Consider the following 25,217-nt stretch of genomic DNA (forward strand, 5'->3'; position numbering starts at 1 on the left):
ATTTGTTGTTGTTCAGTCGTTTAGTCATATCTGACTCTTTGTGACTCTTTGTGACCTCATGGACCATAGCACACCAGGCTTTTCTGTCCTCCACTGCCTCCCAAGTCTTGTTTAACTTCATGTTCATTGTTTTGATGATGCTATCTATCTATCTTGTTGTCTGTCGTCCTCTTCTCCTTTTCCCTTCCATGCTTCCCAACATCAGGGTCTTTTCCTCTCTTCGCATTAGGTGGCCAAAGTATTTGAGTTTCAGCTTCAGGATCTGGCCTTCCAGTGAATATTTAGAGTTGATTTCCTTTAAGATTGACTGGTTTAACCTTCTTGCTGTCCAAGGGACTTTCAAGAGTCTTCCCCAACACCATAGTTCAAAAGCATCAATACTTCGGCGCTCAGCCTTCCTTATGATTCAACTTTCGCAACGATAGGTTACTACTGGGAATACCATAGCTATGACTATATGGCACTTTGTCGGTAGGGTGATGTCTCTGCTTTTTATGATGTTGTCTAGGTTTGCCATTGCTTTCCTCCCAAGAAGCAAGCCATCTGCCATGATATTGGAGCCTAGGAAGATAAAATCTGTTACTGTTTTCATTTCTTCTCCTTCTATTTGCCAAGAAGTGATGGGACCTGTTGCAATGATCTTAGTTTTCTTAATGTTCAATTGAATTCCAGCTTTTTCACTATCCTCTTTCAAATTCATTAGGAGACTCTTTAGTTCTTCTTCGCTTTCTGTCATTAGTGTGGTATCATCTGCATATCTCAGGTTGTTGATATTCCTCCCGGCGATCTTAATTCCAGCTTGTGATTAATTGATCCTGACATTTTGAATGATGTACTCTGCATATAAGGTACTGTGTATATACTCGAGTATAAGCCGAGTTTTTCAGCCCATTTTTTAGGCTGAAAAACCTCCCCTCGGGTTATACTCGAGTGAGCAGTACAGCAGCCGTACCTTTGATTACTAAAACAGTGGGTGTCTCCCGCTGTATTATGCAGTGTATTTGGCGGCCGTCCATTGTAACAAAGCCCCACCTCCTCCTCGTCCGTGATAGAGGAACACTGATACAATGCTGGGAAACTGCATCAGTGTTCTGTCTATCACGGACGAGGAGGCGGGGCTTTGTTACAATGGACGGCTGCCAAATAGACTGCATAACACAGCGGGAGACACCTGCTGTTTTAGTAATCAAAGGTACGGCTGCAGATGGGCACAGTGAGGCTGCAAATGGGCACAGTGAGGCTGCGGATGGGCATTGTTTACCCAGTAGCTGCTGCATTTTCCCACCCTAGGCTTATACTCGAGTCAATACGTTTTCCCAGTTTTTTTGTGGTAAAGTTAGATGCCTCGGCTTATATTATACTCGAGTATATACGGTAAATAAGTAGGGTGACAATATACAGCCTTGCCACACTGCTTTCTCAGTTGTTTCATGTCCTGTTCTAACTGTTGCCTAACTTCTTGACATTTGACAAGTTTTTCAGAAGACAGGTGAGGTGGTCTGGTATTCCCATTTCTTTCAATATTTGCCACATCATGTTGTGATCCACACAATCAAAGGCCTTACTGTAGTCAAAAAGCCACATTTGAAACTTCCGGTTCCGGCGCCACATGAGGAGGAGGTGAGCAGCTTCAGCTCCCGCACAGCTCCTCACTAAACCGGCATTTAATTCGGCCACAGCTCCGGGGGAACCCCTACTGCCTCTGCTCTATCCCAGGCAGACATGGACCGCTTCGTGGAGCGGTCCTATGCTCGGGCACTGTCCTCGCCCCCCTCCACAGCTCCTCCGGCGGGAGACATAGCGGCCGACACGGCCAAGATGGCGGCCGCTCCGGACACAGCAGAGAGGCCTCAGCTGCAGCCACAGTCTCCCCCTGCCCCTGCTATGGCAGAGACAGACCCCACATCCCCTGCCAACATTGCCCAGGCTGTAGTGCAACTTCTGGGACCATCCCTAACAGCCACTGTGGACGCAGCGGTGCACAGAGGGCTGGAGCAGCTGCACATAGAGCTTCAGGCTCAGGCCCAACGCATTACTCAGGTGGAGGAAAGAATATCCATACTTGAAGATGACTGCACAGCCTCATCTGTAGCACTTGCACGCATCAATGCCTCGCACAGAGACATATGGGACAAGCTGGACGATTTAGAAAATCGCTCAAGAAGGAACAAATTGCGCATAATTGGCTTGCCAGAGTCGATCCCGGCCTCCCACCTTACAAATATATGTGCAAAAACCATCCCAGAGCAACTTGGCCTCCGCATACCCTGCACTGTTGAACGGGCGCATCGTATGGGTCAACACTCTGACACACGCACTAAACCTCGGCATGTGATAGTGAAATATTTGGACTATGCTGACAAAAACGCCATAATGCAAAAAATTTGTCGCAAGCGCTCACTGATGGTGGATGGCGCGAAACTGCTGCTGTTTGCGGACTATTCCATAGAGGTAATGAAACAACGCAAGGCATTCTCCTCGGTATGCTCCACTCTGCACCACAATCAAATCCGATTCTCCCTAGCTTATCCGGCTGTCCTCCACGTCCAAACGCCTGAAGGGGAACAACTCACCTTTCATACACCTGAAGAGGCGGAAACTTACCTAGCCAATAGAAACTCCGAAATGGAACACAGCGCCGCTGCAGAGGGTTCACCATCGTCATCTTCTCAGCACACATATGGACCCCCTAAGCACCCCCGAAGCCCAACCAAACCTCCATACAAATGCAGTCGTTTCACCAACCAGGAAGATCGCTCTGGGAATCGTTGAAGGACTTCACATCACCACCCTTCTTACCTCGCCATCTACTAACGGGTAGTATCAACACATCTTATGTGTTTTTCTTTTCTTAATTTTTCTCCTTAAGACAAAGGTACTTTTGATGCCTCTAGAAACTGCCGTACATGCTCTCTATGGGGCACTACTCTTACCAGCCTGTTGCTAAAAGTTATGCATTTACAGTTATATGGTCATGCAACTCAACAACGGAGATGGCCTCCCACTACCTGGGGGACTTTCCTTTTCAGGGACACCTGCAATGTTTTTGTTTTTTGTATTTTCTATCTTTTGGTTTGTTTAGTTTAATCTATAGAGAGGAGCCTTCCCCTGTGTTTAGCCTACCTCGCCATTTGTTAGTTTAAACCTGCACTGCTTCCTCAGGGGATCCCCCCCAGACTACCCTCCCTTCCTATCCTTTACCCACTCCCCCTTATCCCCCTTTCCTCTCCCCTACCTTCCCTATCCTCACCCCCCGTTGCTAACACCCTGCCCCTAAGTGAGGAGCTGGCAGTTAATGGGAGCTATGCCAGATAGGTGAGACCTCATGTGGAAAAAAGAGATGCACACATGGCACGTTTTGTATTTCCTTACCGTATACTCTGCCTTATTAATGTTTATAATTTACTGCTGCTTAGATAAGTTTAAGTTCATGTTTGCCAACCCAGTTCATATGTCTTCAGGGGTTCTGCGGCGCTTTGGTGGCTCCCAAAAGGTAGATAGTACATCTACAAAGGGGTTCCTATACAAACCCCTAAACCAAACCACTTTTAACTACCAATCATGTCACAGTGTACTGATGGGAGTCACCTAAAGTTTGTCTCGTGGAATGTTAAGGGGCTGCGTTCCCCAAACAAATGCATGGCCATCCTCAGACACCTGCGGCGTCTCCGGACTGATGTGGCTCTACTCCAGGAGACACATCTGGCCGCAGACGACCTGCAACGTCTTCATAGAATGTGGATGGGCTCTGTTTATGGTTCACCGGCAGTAGGCCGTAAAGCTGGTGTCGCTATCCTTCTGTACAAGAATCTACAACACACTGTTAGGGATGTTAAGGTTGACTCGGAAGGAAGGAAAATGACTCTACATCTGACTATAGACGATAAACCTGTAGCACTTACTAACATCTATGCTCCTAACTCTCCTGACACCTCCTTCTTTCAAGATTTAGTGAAATGGGTGCTAACTACCCCAGAAACATTACACCTAATGGGTGGGGATTTTAATTCAGTCATGTCCTCCCTAGCTGATCGCACAGGCCCCCCCTGCACATAGAACACATACTCGTACCCCCCACCATCTGCATCTACCCTTCTGTCACAATCCGTCGCCTCCATGCAATTGTGGATGTTTGGCGCTTGATGCACCCAACGGATCGGGAATACACTTTTTTTTCGCCCCCACACAATACGTTCTCACGAATAGACTATTTTTTTGCCTCCCCGGCTCTAAGCTCCGTAATAACTGCACCAGACATACATGATGCAGTGATTTCAGACCACAGCCCAATTGTGGTACTCCTAAACCAAACGGCTCGTTCATCTCCCTCCCCTACTTGGCGCTTCCCCTCCTATCTAGTTGACAATGAGGACTTCCAACATACACTATACTGCGCCTGGGAGGAATACATCTCCACTAATGGAGCTCACATTACAGACCCTAACCTCTTCTGGGAAGCAGGCAAGGCCTTCTTACGGGGCAAAATAATTTCATACACAGCCCAGTTCAAAAAGAGAGCCAAGCAACAATATAGTCAGTCAAGCGAAGCCTTACGTTTGGCACATGAACAGCTCACATTAAACCGCACCATAGAGAACATACAAATATGGAGACAGGCTAAAAGCACCTTTGACCTCTGGGCAGAACAACATGAAGCGGCCAAAACGTCATATTCTCAGCTACATTTCCATAGATTTGGAAACAAAGCTGGCAGGCTTTTGGCCAAGATGTGCTCAGGACCTAGACGTCCTACCCGTATCTCTGCCCTTAGAGCTACGACAGGCTCTCTGGCTACCTCCCCAGATGAGATTAGCAACCTACTTGTGGAATACTACACTAATCTATACAAAGCTGACCCGACTGACTTACCTACTACTGACTCTCTGCTTGACAAAATACGTCTGCCCAAACTCCACCACACACAGTTGGAGACAATTAATGCCCCCATTACCGTCGACGATATCCGACATACGATCAAAGGCATGGCCTCGGCCAAAGCCCCGGGACCCGACGGATACACCGCCAAATTTTATAAAATGACCAGGGAATTTATTCCAGATACCTTAAAACATGTATACACAGCCATGTGGGACGGAGGGCCCTATCTTCCTACGGGAACACAGGCCCACAAAAAACTAATATCTAAGAAAGGGAAAGATCCCCTATTACCGGGATCATACCGACCGTTATCGTTAATTAATGTCGATGTCAAAATCTTATCCAAAATAATTGCGTCACGTCTAGCTCCCCTACTGCCATCTTTATTACACCCAGCCCAATCTGGCTTTGTTTCGGGGAGATCAGCTACCCTAAACATTCGCAAAGTATTAATGGCTCTGGAATTTGCTAAAACCCACCCTAACCAAGACATTGCCATCATGTCCTTAGACGCGGAAAAGGCCTTTGACAACATCAGTTTCTCCTGGCTTTTTAGAGTGATGACACAATTTGAATTCTCAGGCCAGATTATGCGATTCCTTCTACAAATGTACGCATCCCCTACCGCACGTCTTGTTACCCTTGATTTTATTTCAGACACGATTCCATTAACAAAAGGAACGAGACAGGGCTGCCCCCTGTCTCCACTCCTGTTCAATCTAGCAATCGAACCCCTGTCCAGACTGTTAAATTCAGTTGATGGAATCAGTGGCATCACTCTAAATAACCACACTCTCCATTCGGCACTATTTGCAGATGACATACTATTGTTCTCCACTGACCCTATAGCAGACTTTGACAGACTCAAGCAACTTTTCACAGATTTCCGACTTTGCTCAGGATTCGGAATCAATTTCGATAAGAGTAAGATCCTACCATTGCACCCCCATCTCTCCAGTAAATGGAAACACCTATCCCCCCTGGCCATAGCCAACCAACATATTACATACTTGGGTATTAAAATAGGACGTGAACCATCCTCTCTGTACTCATTGAATTACCCCCCTTTGATAGCCAAAATTGTGAAGGAGTTGGAGGCTTGGGGGACCCTGCCTCTCTCGCTCTTTGGGAGAAGCCACCTTTTCAAAATGGTATCCTTTGCACGCTTGCTTTACCCAATGCAGACCATACCTCTTCTAGTTAAACATTCAGATATCCAAAAACTCCAGAAGGCTCTAACTGCCTTCATATGGTCTCGCAAGAAACCTCGCATAGCGCTGCAGAAACTATGTCTCCCGAAGGGTGGGGGCGGGGTGGGGTGGGACTGCCCAACATGTGCTTCTACAATCTGGCATGTTTACTTAGACAGGGCCTAGACTGGTTAACTGGAGGTTCTAAATATTCTAACTTATCCCTAGAAAAGGCTATGGTGCACCCATATGACCTTTCTGCCATCCTCCATTCTAATCCCAATGCATTACCCCCCCACCTCAAAACAAGTGTACTTATTAAGGATACGGTCATTGCTTGGAGAGAAGTAAGAAAGCTGCTTAAACTGCCATCCAGCATCTCCAAGTACCTCAAAATACAAGGCAACCCTATGTTTCTTCCATCTATCATCCATAAAGCTTTTGGCCAATGGAAACTTAAAGGCCTCACTGATGTCTCGTCTTTTTATCTCAACCAGCCTGGCAAATTCAAACCCTTTCAAACCCTGATGCGGGAGTACGCCCTACCACCCACTCATGTTTTCTTCCATCACCAACTCATCAACTATCTCAAATCATGTTCTGGTCCCAATACCAACCCACTTGAAACATTCTGCATTGATACTCTCCTCAAAAGTAATAATTACTCCATCTCCAATATTTACTCCTGTCTCATACAACACCAAACACGGAAATATGCTCTCAAACCCTTTCAAAAGTGGTCACACGTATTAGAGGACGAGTCTCTATCAGAAAAACTGTCCGCAATCTTACCGCTTCCAAAACTTGGAGGGAAACGCAATTCAAGATCATTCACAGGGCTTATTTTCCATTTCGCTTCAACAAGGCAGACCCCACCCAAGCGCAATGTTCCTGGTGTAACCTACCTCGCCCCACCTTGCTACATAGGCTATGGGACTGTACCAAGATTGATGCTTATTGGGCTAAGGTGATCACCTACATCAACGAGGTCCACAAAATTCAGTGTACTAAGGACCGCCTATTATGCCTGTTTAGCATACCCCCTTCACCCTCATCGCCAACGAGGGGCTCACAAAATATTCCACATTGGGCCCACCTGTGTCTTCTAGTGGCTCGCAGGACTATTATGTCTCACTGGATATCAGCGACTCCACCTACCCTAACAGTCTTTAAAAAGGCCTTGGCCTCACTTTTCCATCTAGAGAGATTGGACACCATCACCCTTAATTTCCGATTGACTTCCCGTTTTTTTTAAAGATGGAGAAAATACATCGAAGCTACATTCGCTCCACAGGCACTAATGGATATAATGCACCCATTCCGCTACACGAAATGGTACTTGACAAAAGATCTCACCAACTCTCTTGGCTGACTTAAAATACCCCCCACCCTGGATTCCTTTACTTTTAAACCACCGTAGGATATCCACAAATCCATTTTGCTCCTTAGCATCCACCCTTCCACATTTAATACTCTATATTTCTTAGTATAGTGAGATCACTCAGGTTATTTGTTATACCCTGACCAATATGTACCATGCTCAGCCAGGTATGTACAGACGCTGCCTCCACTCCTGAAGATATCTAGATGTTAAGATCTCATATGTCGAGCAAAGTTACGCTCAATAGTGTTGATAAGATGGCATATATGAACTCCCCTGACCTCCACTCCCCCTACCCTCCCCCTCATTTTTCTTTCTGTTCTGTTTTCTTTTTCTTTTTTTTGTTCTAACTGATATGAGAAGTCTTTATTTTAACTACTATGAAAAGTCATTGTTCCTTACAGACTGTAATAATTGATGCTCTGTAACCTTTGATACACTCAGTTTTATACTATTGTATGCTATAAAACCCAATAAATATTTTTCAAAAAAAAAAAAAAAAAGCCACATTTACTGTAGGTCCCCAACAAACAAGCTTAATGACCCTAGTTTGCCTTGTCGAAAACCAAAATACATGAAACTTCTAAGATTGGTTTGGAATGTTATGCACTTAGGTTGTGCTAAGTTTCAAGGCAATTGATTAAGGTTTAGGCACTTTCTAGTACATTAAGCCACAGTAAGCTCCCTAAAAGACAGGTTTAATGTCCCCTCTTTTGTTTGTGGGAGACCAAAATCCATGAAACTTCTAGGATATATTTGGGAAGTTGAGAACTCAGGTTGTGCAAAGTTTCAATTGAAACAATTGATTGAGGTTTAGGCACATTATGGTACATTAAGCTCTTTTTACATTAAGCTGTTCACATGAAATGTTTTAGGACTGTAGACAGTTTAATGTAAATAACTTTTGATATGATTTACCAAATGATCTGACATTTTCAGAAATGTTGGCATAGATAAAGTCTTCCATTGTGTGATGTTTGGGGGAAATTGGTTAACATTTAAGCTCTTTTTTTTATACATTAAGCCACATTAAGCTCCCAAAAAGTAAGCTTAATGTCCCTAGTTTGCCTTGTGGGAAACCAAGATACATGAAACTTCTAGGATAGGTTTGGGAAGTTGAGCACTTAGGTTGTGCAAAGACAATTTATTAAGGTTTAGGCACTTTATTGTACATTAAGCCACATAAGCTCTCCAAAAAACAAGCTTAACTACTTCAGCCCCGGAAGGATTTGCCCCCTTAATGACCAGGCTATTGTTTGCGATACGGCACTGCATCACTATAACTGATAATTGCGTGGCCATACGACGTGGTACTCAAATAAAATTGATGTCCTTTTTTTTTTTTCCACAAATAGAGCTTAGTTTTTGGTGGTATTTGATCACCTCTGTGATCTCTTTTTTTTGTGCTATTAACAAAAAAGACCAACAATTTAAAAAAAAGAAAAAATATTTTTTTTTTACTTCCTGCTATCATACATATCCCAAAATAATATGTTCATCAGTTTAGGCGATATATATTCTTCTACATATTTCTGGTAAAAAAAAAATTGCAGTAGGCGTATATTGATTGGTTTGCACAAAAGTTATCGCGATAATGTAAATCAGCAGTGCTTCGCCACATTCATGCATTGCACTGAACCCACTCAGTTGTGTGACAATAGCAAATTAATATTCTCTATTGTCTTCCTGATTCTCCTCCCGGCCAATCAGGATGCAGGTCCTGAGACCCGACTGGCCAGGGAGTCTTAGGACTCCCAGCCAATCAGGTCTCAGGACCCACTTCCTGTTCTGCCCAGGGAGGAGAAGCAACGGCCCAACTCTTCCCTCAGAGCGAGGAGCAGCAGCCTTACCCAAGATCCTCCTCAACTGCCTCCTAAGGTAAGAAGGCCTCTGATCGTTGCCTTCCGATCCATCTCCTATGGGGGAGAGGGGGGGGTCCCTCGTAAATATGAATGTAATCCCTAACATCTTTGTTGAAAAACAGATGGGAACATTCACTTGCAATTTAAATAGTAATTATTTTCTTTGCAAATGTCAGTTTTACTGCAGTAGATTGTATACATTGTACAGATATTGTACTTCACTGGCAAGATAAGGGCATCCCTGAAGCATATTACTTAAGGAAATATTGTATTTTTAAAGTTTCACTTTAAGCATTATTAAAACCATTGCTCCCCACTCAACAGAATGTTTTATTTATTTATGTATTTATTCACTTATTTATTTATTTTTGCTATGGTACAAGTCCTTCAGCACAGTACCCAGACACCATGCCATTTGTTTATTAATCCTTTTCCTTTTAGCCTTGAAATGGCCATTACTGATTTCTAAGGTTCAGCTCCCATTGATCCCTATGGGGTTCCCCAAACCTACTTTGAAGCACCCAGGTGCGCTCAGTTCATCATTAATTCCTAACAGCTATGAATGTAATTAAAAATTTGTGAGTGGTATTGTGGATACAACACTTTTGTATATAATGCCACGTCCCAATTATTTGAATTAATAAAAGATGAGTTTATAGATGATGGATTTTATAGGCATAACACAAGTTATGCCTATTTTAATTAGTATAATTGCAAATAATTCTGTTCATAGAATACGCCATGAGCTCCTGAAGAAGCGTCTGTTGAATATGCGCAACATGTAGAGCTGAGTTTTTTAACACTTCCTTATTCCAATTTTCTCAATACTGTAAAGTGATCTGTTGGGTCCTCCGATCTTTTGATTATTATTTTTCATGTATGTAGGTGGTGCGTTGTTTATGCTCATAGGCACATTTTGTGAATAATTTATGACATTTTATGTAATTGTCTTGATTCTATGTTTGTAATAAATATATTTTTAATATATACTTGTGTTATGCCTATAATGTACATCATCTATAAACTCATCTTTTACTAACAGCTATGAAGCTGTAGGCACTAGGCATGAGAGCTCTGAGGCACCCTCATGTACCAAGAAGTGCAAGGTTATTTTTCAAGAGGAATTCCAGACAAAGGGTACATTTTTCAGGATACCGCTTAGACACCACTAACATTTTTTTCCTGCAACATTTTTTTAATATAGGTTCACTTTCAAATCTCTGACCCCATTTATATTTTTGTACACTTTCTGTTCCAGTTAAAAGTTTTCCTATCCCCATGCTGCCCAATGCTAAATTATATAAATGCATAATAATATACCAATGTTATTGATAATTGCTGAATTTAATTACAGGTAATTATCATGTATGGGGTAGAATATTATGCTGTTTGAGTTCACCATATATACATATTTTCATATCTACAGGAATTTATTTTTAAAAATAAATTGAATAAAATCATTTACATAAATACATAGATAATATGTATACATGCATTTCGTCAAATTCTGGTTGGGGTTGGGCTTTTATGGGGGTTTAGTGAGATATGTTTGTATTATCTATCACTACTGATACATAATTACATGTTACATTTTTTCTTTTCTTTTTTTTTTTTTTACAATGAACAGATTTGACCATTGAATGCTTATCAAATCTATTTATCTATTAAAATGAATATATTGTATTAAATTATTTGACATATATTGTATAACTTGTGTAAAACTTTTCTGTACTGTAAAGTATTTTCTTGTGTTTCTGTGTGTCTCTCATGTGCTTCTCGCTGTGCTGCAAGTCTGTTCAGCGTCAGTGTTCCCCCTGGGAAGATACAGATAAAGTTATAATAAAATCATTGTATTCTGCTATGAAAACAATCCCATTGCCATTCATTGTAATCAATAATCATCAGTTAGCTGGGAGGGGCCCCAGGAGAGTCTCGGCGGGGAGGGGGTGTGAGCAGGTTAAGCAGCTTTGATCTGTCTTTCTATGAAGGTGACACCTCTATAATTATGTATCCAGGTGACAACGTCCTCTGTGTATTCATACAACTACTACTGTGTACTGATAGAATTATCCCGGTGAGGATGGAGGAGGGGGAGGATGACGGGAGGGGGAGCGCAGTCTGCCAGCTGCTCATACAATCCTATTCTCTGATCTGATTATACAGATGACAGACATCCCTGTGTGATTTTAAAAAATAAAGTTTATAGAAAATGACATTTCTGATCAAACTGATATCATTAATATTAACCAGTTTGACCTGTGATTATTTAACCACTTGCCGCCCACCATATAGCTAAATGATGCCGGCAAAGTGGTTGTGTTATTCTGACCGGACGTCATATGATGTCTTTCAGGATAACAAGCCGCTGCGCGCACCCTGGGGCGCGCATCACGGCGATCTTTGTTGTTGTGTGTCAGTCTGACAAACTGCAACTCCGATCTAGGTAAAGAGTCTCTGACGGAGACTCTATATCGCATGATCAGCCGTGTCCAATCATGACTGATCATGATGTAAACAGGAAGAGCCATTGATCGGCTTTTCCTCACTTGCATCTGCTCTTCTGGGGTCTGTGCTGATTGATTATCAGCTTAGCCCCCCAAGGATGCCCACACTGGCCCACCAGGGATACCACCAGGACCACCAGGGATGCCCACCACTAGTCACCATCAGGTATGCCACCCATGGCCAACAGGGATGCCAATCAGTGTCCACAATGGATGCCAATAAGTGCCAAACAATATTGCCTTCCAATCAGTGATGCCCATCAGTACCATCCATTAGTGTACATCAGTGCCACCTATCAGTGCCCATCCATGCCCATCAGTGCCACCTATCAGTGCCCATCAGTGCCACCTATCAGTGCCCATCTGTGCCACCTATCAGTGCCCATCCGTGCCACCCATCAGTGCCACCTTTCAGTGCCCATCAATGCCACCTGTGTGTACCCATCAGTGCTGCATATCAATGCCACCTATCAGTGCCCATCAGTGCCGCCTATCAGTGCCCAATCGGTGCCGCATATTAATGCCCATCATCAGTGCCCGTGCCACCTCATCAGTTCCACCTCATTTTTGCCACCTCATCAGTGCCCATCAGTGCCGCCTTATCAGTGTCTGTCAGTGCAGCCCCATCACTGCCCATCAGTGAATGATGAAACTTACTTATTTACAAAGTTTTGTAACAGAAACAGAAAAAAAAGTTTTATTTCAAATTTGTCAGTCTTTTTTTATTTGTTTAGCAGAAAATAAAAATCCCAGAGGTGATAAAATACCACCAAAAGAAAGCTCTATCTGTGGGAACAAAATGATAACAATTTAGTTTGGGTACAATGTAGCATGACCGCGCAATTGTCATTCAAAGCGTGACAGTGCTGAAAGCTGAAAATTGGTCTGGTCAGGAAGGTGTATAAGTGTCCTGTATTGAAGTGGTAAAAAAGTTACAAAAGTGGACCTGTAAGCAATGTCGCAGTCCCGCTAAAAATCGCTTATTGCTGCCATTACTAGTAAAAATTATAAATAAATTTAAAAAGTCCATAAATCTATCCCATAGTTTGTAGACGCTATAACTTTTATGCAAACCAATTAGTATCATTCCCACTCCCTCCCCACACATTCCCCTGGGGTTCACCTCCCCCCTTTCCCACCTCTCTATCCATTCTTCTCTTTTCTCTTCTTTTCTTTGCCTTTTACACTAAATCCTCACATACTGTAGGAAGGATATGGAGTAGCGAGCTGACCTGATGGTCGGGCGCTATTCCAATTCCCTGTATGACTTATAGTACAATCAGAAACTAGGTTAAGTACATTTTTGAAGGCCCCCCTTACATAGTAACTCTGACAGGTTTATAATACACTGAAGTAACATTTCTTTAAATTACTATACCTTACCAAACGTAGGAAAATCTGTGTATCTTCATGTCGGGTTTGTTATTGGCTAATTGTAGAGGGCAGCAACTGTTGGTTCCTTCATTTACGAGTATTTGAAGTCTGTTCCCTTTTTGGAACCATGTACATCTATTTGGTTATGCGCTTTAGAGTACTTTCTGTATTATCTGTAAAATTTTTCAATAAAAATTTTTGTGTAAAAAAAATAACTACCCACAATGTCCAGGGCCTAAACTCCCCTCTAAAACAGAGGAAAGTTTATGACAGCTACAAATCCCTAAAACTGGACATTCTCATGCTGCAGGAGACTCACTTTCCTATACGGTACAGTCCCAAATTCCTCTACTCCCACGTTCCCCACTTCTACTTGGCCAATGCCGAAGATAAAACCAGAGGGATTGCAATTCTCATTTCCAAATCCTGTAGCTTTGAGTGTCTGACTTCAAAGACCCAAAGGGCAGGTTTCTTCTAGTGAAGGGCATGATAGAAGGGCACCTATACCCCTATTATCCTATTACTCCCCCAATAAAGGTCAAGGACAATTCTTCCAACTCCTCATGGAAACCCTGAATCCTCTTCTAGAAGGCAGGATAATATTTGGAGGGGACTCAAATTTTGAATTTGACCAGGGGTTAGACAAATCCAAGCCTCCTAAAACTCAATTAACCCAACCTACCAGAGCAAGCCACAAAATAGCCAGGCTACTTCATGCCCAGGGACTAGCAGATGTCTGGCGGGAATTAAACACCTCGAAACGGGACTTCACTCATTACTCCCAGCCACACAACACATACGCCAGGATTGATCTTCCTGTGGTCCTTCGCTCCCAAATTAGAGACACTGCCCTGTCTGACCACTCTTCAGTAGTCATGTCTATTCGTTCTAGCGTACATAACACAAAACGGGGGCACTGGAGACTGAATTAATCCATTCTTTCCGACCCTATTGGAGCCACAAAAATGAATTAGTCACTTCAGGAATATTTCAAGCTTAACAACGTGGAGGGAATATCAGCTGAAACTCTCTGGGCTGCCCATTAGGTCTTTATCAGGGGCAAGATCATTCAGATAGCCACCCAAACCAAACGAGAATGAAAGGCTGACATAGAACGACTGGAGAAGACCTATGAAGCCCTGTGGGCTCAACACAAAAAGAATCCCTTCAGCACCCCAATAGCACAAATAGACAAAGCCAGACTAGAACTTAGCCCTTACGACAAAAGCAGAGAAATCCATACGAAATCCATACACTGGAGTGGCAACAAATTTTACACACAAAGAGACAGGTTAGGTCCACTGCTAGCCACAACCCACAGCCAACCCTACCAAAATACTAGAGGCAGTCCAAGACTTTTACAAAAAAATCTATGGCTCCCCTTTACAGACCAATGGAGACTCTATACCCAAGTTTCTTGATGACCTTCCCATTCCATCCCTAGATACTAAACACAGGAATCTCCTGGAGGCAGCCATCATGGAGGAGGAGGTGATGGAAGTCATCAAGGGCCTCAAAAGGGGGTCAGCCCCTGGCCCAGATGGCCTTTCCATCCCCTATTACAAGGCCTTTTTTGCCCCACACATAGCAAAAAATTTTAATGCCAAAACACAGGGCATCCCCCTAGGCACCCAACTCAACACAGCATACATCACAGTCATACCCAAACCAGACAAGAACCCTGAAGAAGTTAGCAATTATCGCCCGATTTCCCTAATAAATAATGACCTGAAAATATTAACCAAAGTTCTGACCAACCATCTCTCCTCCTTTATTAGTTCATATAGCCATAAAGACCAGGTGAGGAGGGGCGTGGCTTGACCTCGTAGAGAATGGCCGCTTAATTTCAGAGCTCCGCTGACAGGGATAGAAATCTGAATTCCACAGACGGTCAACGGCCTCCCAAACACCCGAAAAACGATGGGTACTTCCTCCAGAACATCGTCAACCTCCCGGTCCCGTTCTCCCCGTGAAATACCGGCAAGATCCAGTCAGAACATCCCGGAGATGTTCTGGGCACAGATAGGAACTTTGGCGCTGGCTCCCACCTCACGGAGCCAGCATCAGCATCCTCCTAACCCTAATGCTACTGCCTCTCCATCTCACGCTGGACTCAATGACGGGGGAATTCTCCTCACTCCTTATCAGCATCCGAGCCTGAGCGATCTCAGATCCGTAGCTGAGGACATTAAGGACACCCTGACAGCAGCAATTTCAGATTTAAAAATTGAAATCCAAGCTATTACAGGCAGAGTTCAGGCGGTGGAACAAACGACTGCCCTCCATTCATCCAAAATCCGTCACCAACATCTGGCGATTGACACACATACACGGCAATTAAGAGATGTCAATCGCCACTTGGAAGATTTAGACAATCACGGCAGACGCCATAACCTCAGGCTGAGAGGCCTGCCTGAAACCGTGGATGCGGATCACCTTCAAAGTGAAGTTATTCATATCTTTAATAATATACTCGGCAGACCCAGAGATGTTCCTATTGCGATGGAAAGAATCCACCGTGCTCTGCGACCGAAGGGAAAGGACTCTGACCCGCCTAGGGATGTGGTATGCTGTATTATTGACTACCGTTTGAAGGAAGACATCCTGAGAAACGCACGTATCCTGACCCCTTTACTACATAACGGCACAGAACTTCGTCTCTTCCAAGATTTATCAAATATAACCTTGCAGCGCAGAAGGGAACTGCAACCCCTTCTGACAGTACTCCGGGCCAAGGGTATAATTTACCGCTGGAAGTTCCCTTTTGGTTTGGCGGCAACAGTACAAGGACGCTCAGCTCTCCTCAGAGTCCCTGAGGATCTCTATTCCTTCTGTGACACTCTCGGAATTCCTCTCATGGAGGTCCCAGATTGGTACGTGGAATTTCGTACCCCTACAGCATCTAAAGCACCTTCCAGGAGTGAAGCAATGGAGACCCAACACACAAGCTACCGAAGACACCGTTCGCCATTGGAACCAAGAATTCTTCAACCCGACCCGCAGTCTCCTTCCATCTACAGCCCGACGAAACCTCCACGCTCCAGAGAAGCTAGAAGAGATCGGTGAATACAGATGGCATCTGCAACATAGGCTGAAAGATATCCTCTGACTGTTCATTTTCCGTTTTTAGAGTATTGAAAGTTCATGCCCCGGGGGCAGGAGGCGGAGCCTAGCGGAGCAGACATGCATTGTTCGAGCTCCACACCGCTGAGGAGAGAAGAGAAGGACAAAGCGGAGCCTGCAGGCTCAAAAGGTATCCATTTGAACCTTTTTGCCCCAGGGAACAAACTGTGAAAGTTTGGGCAGGAAATATGGTACTGGGAGGAAACCGTGGCAGAAATAAAAATCACCTCACAAAGAGCTCACAGGCACTCACTGCAACTAAAGCAGCTCCAGTCACCTCACAATATACAGCATCAGGGTGCTCTCACAGACAGAAAATGTCACAGCAAGACTCTCCATTTGAGTCAGATACAGAACAAATCCTCTCACAAACTTCTCCACAAGCCTCCTCAGCATCCCCAGTAATATTATTACAATTTGAAAAGATGCTTCATAAGGCTTTAAAACAAACCTCAGACCAAATAACAAAAAGCCTAACCAAAGAAATAAGAGAGCTGGGAAACCGCACCGCAGCCTTAGAAATAAAAATGGATGAAATTGAAATTACAACCCAAGAAAATATAACAGAATTGGAACAATTAAAAGAAGAGAATATAATACTTCAAACTAAGCTCGAAGATTACGAAAATAGAGCCAGACGTTCAAACTTGCACATAAGGGGAATACCTGAAACTGTGACAGGGCTACAATCTACTATTACTGCTCTATTACAAGAACTAAAGCCAGATATCCGTATTGAACGTTTAGAACTGGACAGAGTACACAGAGCCCTCACAGCCAAAAAGAAAGATGGACCCCCACGTGATATAATCACAAAATTTCATTATTACAGAACGAAAGAACAAATACTAATTGCTGCAAGAGAAAAAAAGGAACTTAATTTTCAAGGACACAATTATCACATTTTTGCTGACCTATCCCAACTTACTATTACTAAAAGACGATCCATGAAACCCCAACTAATGGAACTGCAACGCTACAACATTATGTATCAATGGGGCTTCCCCTTTTCAGTCAGATTTAACTACCAAGGTACAATTTACAGAAGCAGATCAGCAGATGAACTACAACAAACCCTTTTAAAATTAAATCTGACAGAACCCACAAGCAGCAACACTCCCACACGCAGAAAAATGGCATCATCTTCACCTTCAGGCAGCACCCAGAAAATTTCAGAACAAAGTGGGAATCATCATTCTCACAAAAGAGGCCGTTATGCCACATCATCCATGGACCAAGAAGATTCAATGGACTGACATCCTAATTCCTGATATCTCTTCATTTATTATACTAAGAGATGGTTCTCTATAAAAAACCTATATTTATAACTGAATGTAACTGCATTCTGATAGTCACACACTGTGTGGGATCATGTTACATTCCAGTTATATTTCTTATTACTTCTGATTCATATAGCCTTAGAATATATAAGTGAAATAAGGAAATTCTTGTTCAGTTATATATTATCAGGTAATAACAATAGGGGGGCGTGGCCTAACTCCGGACCAGGATGGATGCCTAATCCACTCTCTCCTGCACATAGGAACAGCTAAAAACGAGCACAGGAGAAACTAAAACAATCCCAAGCATGGGAAAGGGAGACCGGAGCTCCTCAGCAACCCGTGAGCCCTCGGATCCAAACCAGATGTCCCAAAACATCATCCCCGCAATGTTCCGGACATCACAGGGAGAAGGCCTCAAAGCCGTGGCCTCGCCTAAACTTCCAGGCCAGCTCGGCGGCTCCGGCCTCGCGGTAGACGGCGCGATCGGCGCTCAAGGCCTCACACCACAGGCTGCTCCACAGCTCTCATCTCCCCTACCCCACAACCCACCAGCCTCAAAAACCCTATGCCTGGCAGACCTGCAAGCAGTGGCCCTGGACATTAAAGCCACACTGTCTGCAGCCATCACAGATCTAAAGACAGAAATGCAGGGCATCGCAGCAAGGATGGGATCGGTGGAGCAGGCCACAGCACGCCATGCGGAGGCCATAAAACAGGTACAAAAATCTTCTGATATACACCAGAATCATATAATTGAAATTCACCGCCATTTAGAAGACCTCGATAATAGAGGAAGAAGGCATAATATAAGAATTAGGGGGGTACCAGAAGCAGCAGACCAAAACCCTGTAGAACAAACAGCTACAACCATATTCAATGATTTACTTGACAGACCTCCAGACTCCCCCATTGACTTTGAAAAAATTCACAGAGCCCTCAGACCGAGAGGAAGGGATACTGATCCTCCCAGGGACATAATATGTTGCTTGGTAAACTTCCCCCTGAAAGAAGCCATACTAAAAAAGGCGAGAGAGAAAAACAGAGTGCTGTTTAATGGGAACGAGATAAAACTATACCAAGACCTATCCAACATCACATTGCAGCAACGCAGGGCTCTGCGTCCCATTCTCGACCAATTACGTACCAGAGGTATACCATACAGGTGGAAGTTTCCTTTCTGTCTCTCAGCCATCTGGAGAGGTCACACAGCACTATTACGCACACCAGAGGACTTGCAATCCTTTTGCGAAACACTAAACATCCCCCCGACTGAAGTTCCAGATTGGTATAATTCGTTCATGCTGAATGATACGTGGATCAAAGTAACAAACAACCACACTCCCAGAGCTCAGAGAAACAGAGATAGACGCCGCAGATCACCTTCATCTCACCAAAACAGAAGAGGAGCGAACCAAGGAAGTCCTGGCCTCTCTCCTCCTAGACGCCGAGATCGCATGGATAGACCAGATCAAATGGACACCTGAAAATCAAGCATCCACAATGAATATAGATGACAACCTACGTACGCCTATCTTCAATCAACTAGCAGTCATCTAGTCATCCTCATCTCCTTCAGATGGAATAGCTCCAATCCATCCAACAAGAAATTTACAAACCACAGAGAGAAAATCTTCAACCTAAAAGCTAACTGACTTCCTATTTTTACCCCCCCCCAATCCCCATGTCCACATCTTTTTCTTTTTTTTTTCCTTCTCTCTTTTCCTTTTTTTTTTTTTTCTCTTTTTAACAGCGACGGTATTACACCAGATCTGAAAGATATCACAGCACCCAAGTCAAATTGAATATATGCAGATTTCCTGATCAGAAATATCAACATAAGGGTATGCTAGTTGTGTCTGAACTAAAGAATATATGATTGTAAATACGATTTTTTGAACACATTTATCTTGTTACCCAGAGTTAATGCAGGTTATGGCTAGGCCTTATACTTCTCTTACTACCGACCAGTAGTCAGACCTGACTATCCAGGATCTAAGGTATCTTTAGTGCATATACATATTTGACACACTCGTACTTTAAAATAACAGAATGAGCAAAAGTTATTGTGGTTTGGTATATCTCAGATTCATTTAGGTTAACAATGGTTCAATAACGTACTGATTTCCCTAACGAAGGCTGAATCATTATCAGTACATGTTACGGTTAATACAGAGGATGTTTATATTTTTAAAATAGGAAATAGGCATGATGGTGGTCCACTCTGGATTTACTTTAATCTAATCTACAGAAGGTAACTATCCTTCACAAAAATGCAAAATTCTTGCTTAAACCAACTATATGGGAGGAAATTAACACTGTTAAATAACTCTCCTAATAACAGTTGAATTTTGGACAATAAGCGATCAAAAAAAAAAAAAAAAAAAGAAGATGAAAAGAAACAATTAATATAAGTCATTTCGTACACCATGATGCCTTTTACCTATATTACTTATATCTGAAGAAACATTTTCGAAGTAAGAGTTTTTCTGTTTCTTTATACCAGTATGTTTGTTACATTCATAATATAATAGAATTTGTAAAAAAAATGGTACTACTTAATTCACACGAAAAAATTCCATAGGCGATACAGAACAAACCCCTTAAATACGCGAAACTCTAAATTCCTATGACAAGACTCCCCCTAGTGGCTATCAAGTATACTTAACTGGGTTATTTTATTTTGTTTGCACCTATTAATCCCAACACAAGATAAAGCGCATAATGTGTTTATATATAACAGGGTATGACATACTCACATCTCTGTACACAGATATCCAAATGCTCCCAAATTTCAACTCACACAAAAAATGCGTTTATTTTCTCACAATCTCCTTTGTTCATAATGCTATGCATATATCCTGTAATATATGATAGATACAATTAGTTAGCTGCTCCGAAGTGCTAAGAGTCCCAGTACACAAAGTAAGGAAAGAAGAGAAGAGATCATTAATAGTTGAATAAAAATCCAGCTGTTCCTACTCAGACCCCGCTCCCACAAAAGGAGTGAAATAATTTTTGCTCCTTAAACCTACCGGACCTCTCTAATAGGGTAGACTAGCTGGTCTAAATCTACCTCCGGAACACTTCTCCATCCTCTCCTTGAGGAAGGAAAACCTTTTCCCTTGACCCCCCCCTCTCTTTTTTCATTTTTTTTTTTTTTTCTTTCCCCCTATACTCCCCTAGAAACCTGGGGATAATCTATCAGACACAAAACAAGACATACAACTCAAGCATACCTCTATATACTCCTGGGTCCAACTATTCTCTCTTTTGGACACAGGAATATATTCAAAATGCCTATCTACAAACAACAGACCATATCAACATCAATCAAGCTAATTTCAGTAAATGCTAAAGGACTTAACATCCCTGAAAAAAGAACCAAATTCCTCAATGAATCTCATAAACTCAAAGCAAATATCATTTACATACAAGAAACTCATTTTAAAACTAATAAAGTTCCCAAATTGCACGACAAAAGATTTCCAACGGCATTTCATGCCACCAATCCTGAAGGAAAATCCAAAGGAGTCTCTATTTTGATCTCCAAACAGACTCCCCTTCAGATTCAAGACACAATGATTGACCCAGGGGGAAGATACATATTTCTAAAAGGAAAGCTGGGTCCTCATCCCATCACATTAGCTAACATATACACCCCTAACTCAAAACAGGTAACATTCTTTCGTAAAATAAAGGACCTATTAACAAACTTCGCAGCAGGTATAATCATCTTAGGGGGAGACTTCAATACCCCATTAAACCCGCTCATAGATATCTCGAATGGTACATTGAGCCTTCCTTATAAAGCACTGAAACAAATCAAACTCCAACTACAGGAGCTAATGTTACATGACACCTGGAGAACTCTAAACCCTCAAACTAAAGACTATACCTATTTTTCTACAATCCATCAAAAATACTCCAGAATCGATTACTTTTTTATCTCGCAACCAGACCTTGACTTACTGACAGACTCAACAATTGAAACCATGACTTTATCTGACCACCACCCGATTACCATAACATTAACGTTCCCAGAAAAATCTACCATAACCAAAACATGGAGACTCAACACCACTGTATTGAAGGATCCTATAGATATAATTCATTTCAATGATAAACTAAACGAATACTTTGCACTAAATGAAAATGACGAAACATCTTTGATTACTCAGTGGGAAGCACACAAGTGTGTCATGAGAGGCGAATTTATAAATAAAATAGCCAAACTAAAGAAGGAAAAACAATCCAAAATTAGATCGTTACTAGACCAAATTCATAAATTAGAAACAACCCATAAAAGAACTGTGGCACTCTCTACATTTGAAGACTTAACTAAAGCAAGAACTCTACTATCGGAAGAGTTGAGCATGAAAACTAAAAGACAATATATCTTAAGACACAAGATATATTATGAGCAAGGCAACAAGAGTGGAAGGTTGCTTGCAAAAGCAGTCCAAAGTAAGAAAGCTGCTTCAATAATTCACCAAATAAGAGACAAACAAGGTACACCACACTCTTCAAATGAGGAGATTGCCAAACAGTTCGAACTATACTACCAATCCCTCTATAACATTCCATCAAATCCCAAATGTCCACAAAAATCAGACAAAAGAACAAAACTTATTCAAGAGTTCCTAGAGAAATATTGCCCACCCCAAATATCAAAAAACACAGCGCAAGAATTAGAGTCACCCATAACAGGCCTAGAATTTGATAAAGCCTTAAAAGATATGAAAATAGGCAAAGCACCAGGTCCTGACGGACTACCCCTTCAATATTACAAAACATTTACAAACATACTTAAACCAAGATTCTTGAAAACCTTTCAATCATTGCACTCTGAACAACACCCCCCTAAGCAACTACTGGAAGCGCATATAACGATTATACCAAAAGAAGGCAAGGATACAACCCAGGTTACTAATTATAGACCAATATCCCTAATTAATGGCGATATCAAGATTTATGCCAAAATACTAGCAAACAGACTCCTACCCTTACTATCTTCCCTCATTTCCTTAGACCAAGTAGGCTTTATCCCTGGAAGAGAAGGTCGAGACAACACAATTAAAGCAATAAACATAAACCACTGGTTATCAACCCAAAAAAAACAGGGCTTTTTCCTCTCCCTTGATGCTGAAAAGGCGTTTGACAGAGTGGCCTGGGACTTCATTGACATATAGGAATCCTGCCCCAAATGAGATCTTATATCAAAGTACTATACTCAAATCCTACAGCAAGAGTTCGAGTCAATGGCCACCTGTCAAACGCCTTCAACCTTCGCAATGGCACAAGACAGGGATGTCCCCTCTCACCTTTATTATTTGTCCTCACATTAGAACCACTATTAAATAAAATTAGATCCAACCCAGACATCAAGGGTATAGAGATTCACAAACACACATATAAAGTTGCAGCCTTTGCTGATGACATGCTCTTATTCCTCTCAGAACCCCATATCTCTTTACCCAACGTCATTCAAGATTTAGAATATTTCCAACTTCTCTCAAACCTAAAAATTAACCACTCAAAATCTAGCGCCCTAAATATTACACTACCCAAAAACTCAGTAGAATTATGTAAGAAAAACTTTCCCTTCTCGTGGGCCAATCAAAGTATAACTTATCTTGGAACTGAAATCCCTACAAATTTAAATGATCTTTACAAACTAAATTACTTACCCATTCTAAAAGATGCACAGGACGACCTAAAAAGATGGAATTCTCTCAACATATCTTGGTTTGGTAGAGCATCCCTGGTCAAGATGACAATTTTACCTAGATTTCTGTACGTGATGCAAACAATCCCCATTAGGCTCCCATCTGCTTTCTTTAACTCCTTCCGCAAAGCATGTTCTACTTTTATCTGGAGGAGCAAACCTCCCAGAATTAAATTTACGAGACTAAACCTACCCAAAAATCAAGGGGGGATAGCTCTACCAGATCTTCAAAAATACCACCAGGCCGCTCTCCTGACAAGAATAGTAGATTGGAACATTCACAATAAAGTTAAAGATTGGGTGACTCTTGAACAAACAATCTTCTCACACCAAATAAACTCCTTTCCGTGGATCTGCCCAAAACACCACTCAAAAAACATTAAAGCCCACCCCCTTATCAGTCCCACACTAGAAATATTTAGAAACACCTATTAAAAAAACAATCCATTTCCTTGGTTGAGTCCTCTAACACCATTAAGAAATAACCCAGATTTTCTCCCAGGTATGGAAAAAAACTTTCTTTCTAAGTCATGGCCAAACAAAGAAATCCTGGTCAAACACTTCTTTAAAAATGGTAAACTCTTATCAAGAGACGAAATTAACAAAGACAGTGACTTACCACAGATCTCTCGATGGAATCACATACAAATCAGACACTACTTGACTAGTAACGAGACAACCCAACACTGGACCAGACCTCTTACGACACTAGAAGACCTTTGTACAAAATCAACCCCACAGAGACACATCATTTCTATTCTATACAACTCACTTTTTATGAGTAACTCTGAATTCTCCAGTTCGTCATGTCAAGCTTGGGAACAAGATCTCAACCTAAATCTGACAGAGGAAAATTGGGAAAGGATCTTTATGTATTCACATAAAGGTTCCCTTAATGTTGCCACTCAAGAGTGTGGCTATAAAATCATTACTAGGTGGTATAGAACCCCCACCCTATTGCACAAATTCTCTCCTCAGACGTCTGACAGATGTTGGAGATGCAAAATTGAGGAAGGCTCGATGATCCACATCTGGTGGACTTGCCCGCTTATCCAAAATTTTTGGAACATGGTTCACGAAACCATCGAGTCAATCACTTCAGAAAACTTAAACTTTAATCCAGCACAATACCTCCTACACTTCAACCCACTACCCAAAAGACATTACCTAAAATCTCTAACCATGTTTATGATAAATGCTGCAAGACACTGTATCCCCTGCCATTGGTGCTCAAACTCTATTCCTTCAAAAAAAGAATGGTTTCGCAGAATTAACAATATAGAAAGAATATAAGAACTCATAAGCATATCTCAGGAGAAAATAACATATTTTGCTTCAACATGGTACAAATGGATAGAATTCAAAAACGCTCAGGAATACAAAGCAATCAATATTTAATTAAAAAACTACATTTAATTAACAAGGTTCATAAGAAAGTTCAGAAATGGAACGAAAATAATATGTCTTTTTAACAACCCACTTCCCCTATCCCCCCACCCCCCCTCTTTCTTTTTTTTCTCCTCTCCCTTCCCTCTATCACCTCCAAGTCATAACTTGAGTTACCTAACAAGTACTACTATATTTCAAGATTTTCTTGACACTACTTGAAAATATAATTAGCATAAAATGAAAAATGTTTATTTTTGTAACTATATACAATCACATTGTATTCATATACTGTTCGTAACTGTATTAAAACCCATTGTCATATGTACCACTTTTACGCAGATGTACTACTACAATGTTGTCATGTCATTACTTGTTCAATCAATAAAAACCTTTATGAAACAAAAAAAAAAAAAACAATAGATTTATTACTTTTTAGGACAAATATGTTCAATAATACAGAAGTAGTGGAAGCTTTTTCTTTCTTTTCTTAAAACAAATATATATAACT

Source organism: Aquarana catesbeiana, linkage group LG01 (genome assembly GCF_042186555.1).
Source record: "Aquarana catesbeiana isolate 2022-GZ linkage group LG01, ASM4218655v1, whole genome shotgun sequence".
NCBI lineage: Eukaryota > Metazoa > Chordata > Amphibia > Anura > Ranidae > Aquarana > Aquarana catesbeiana.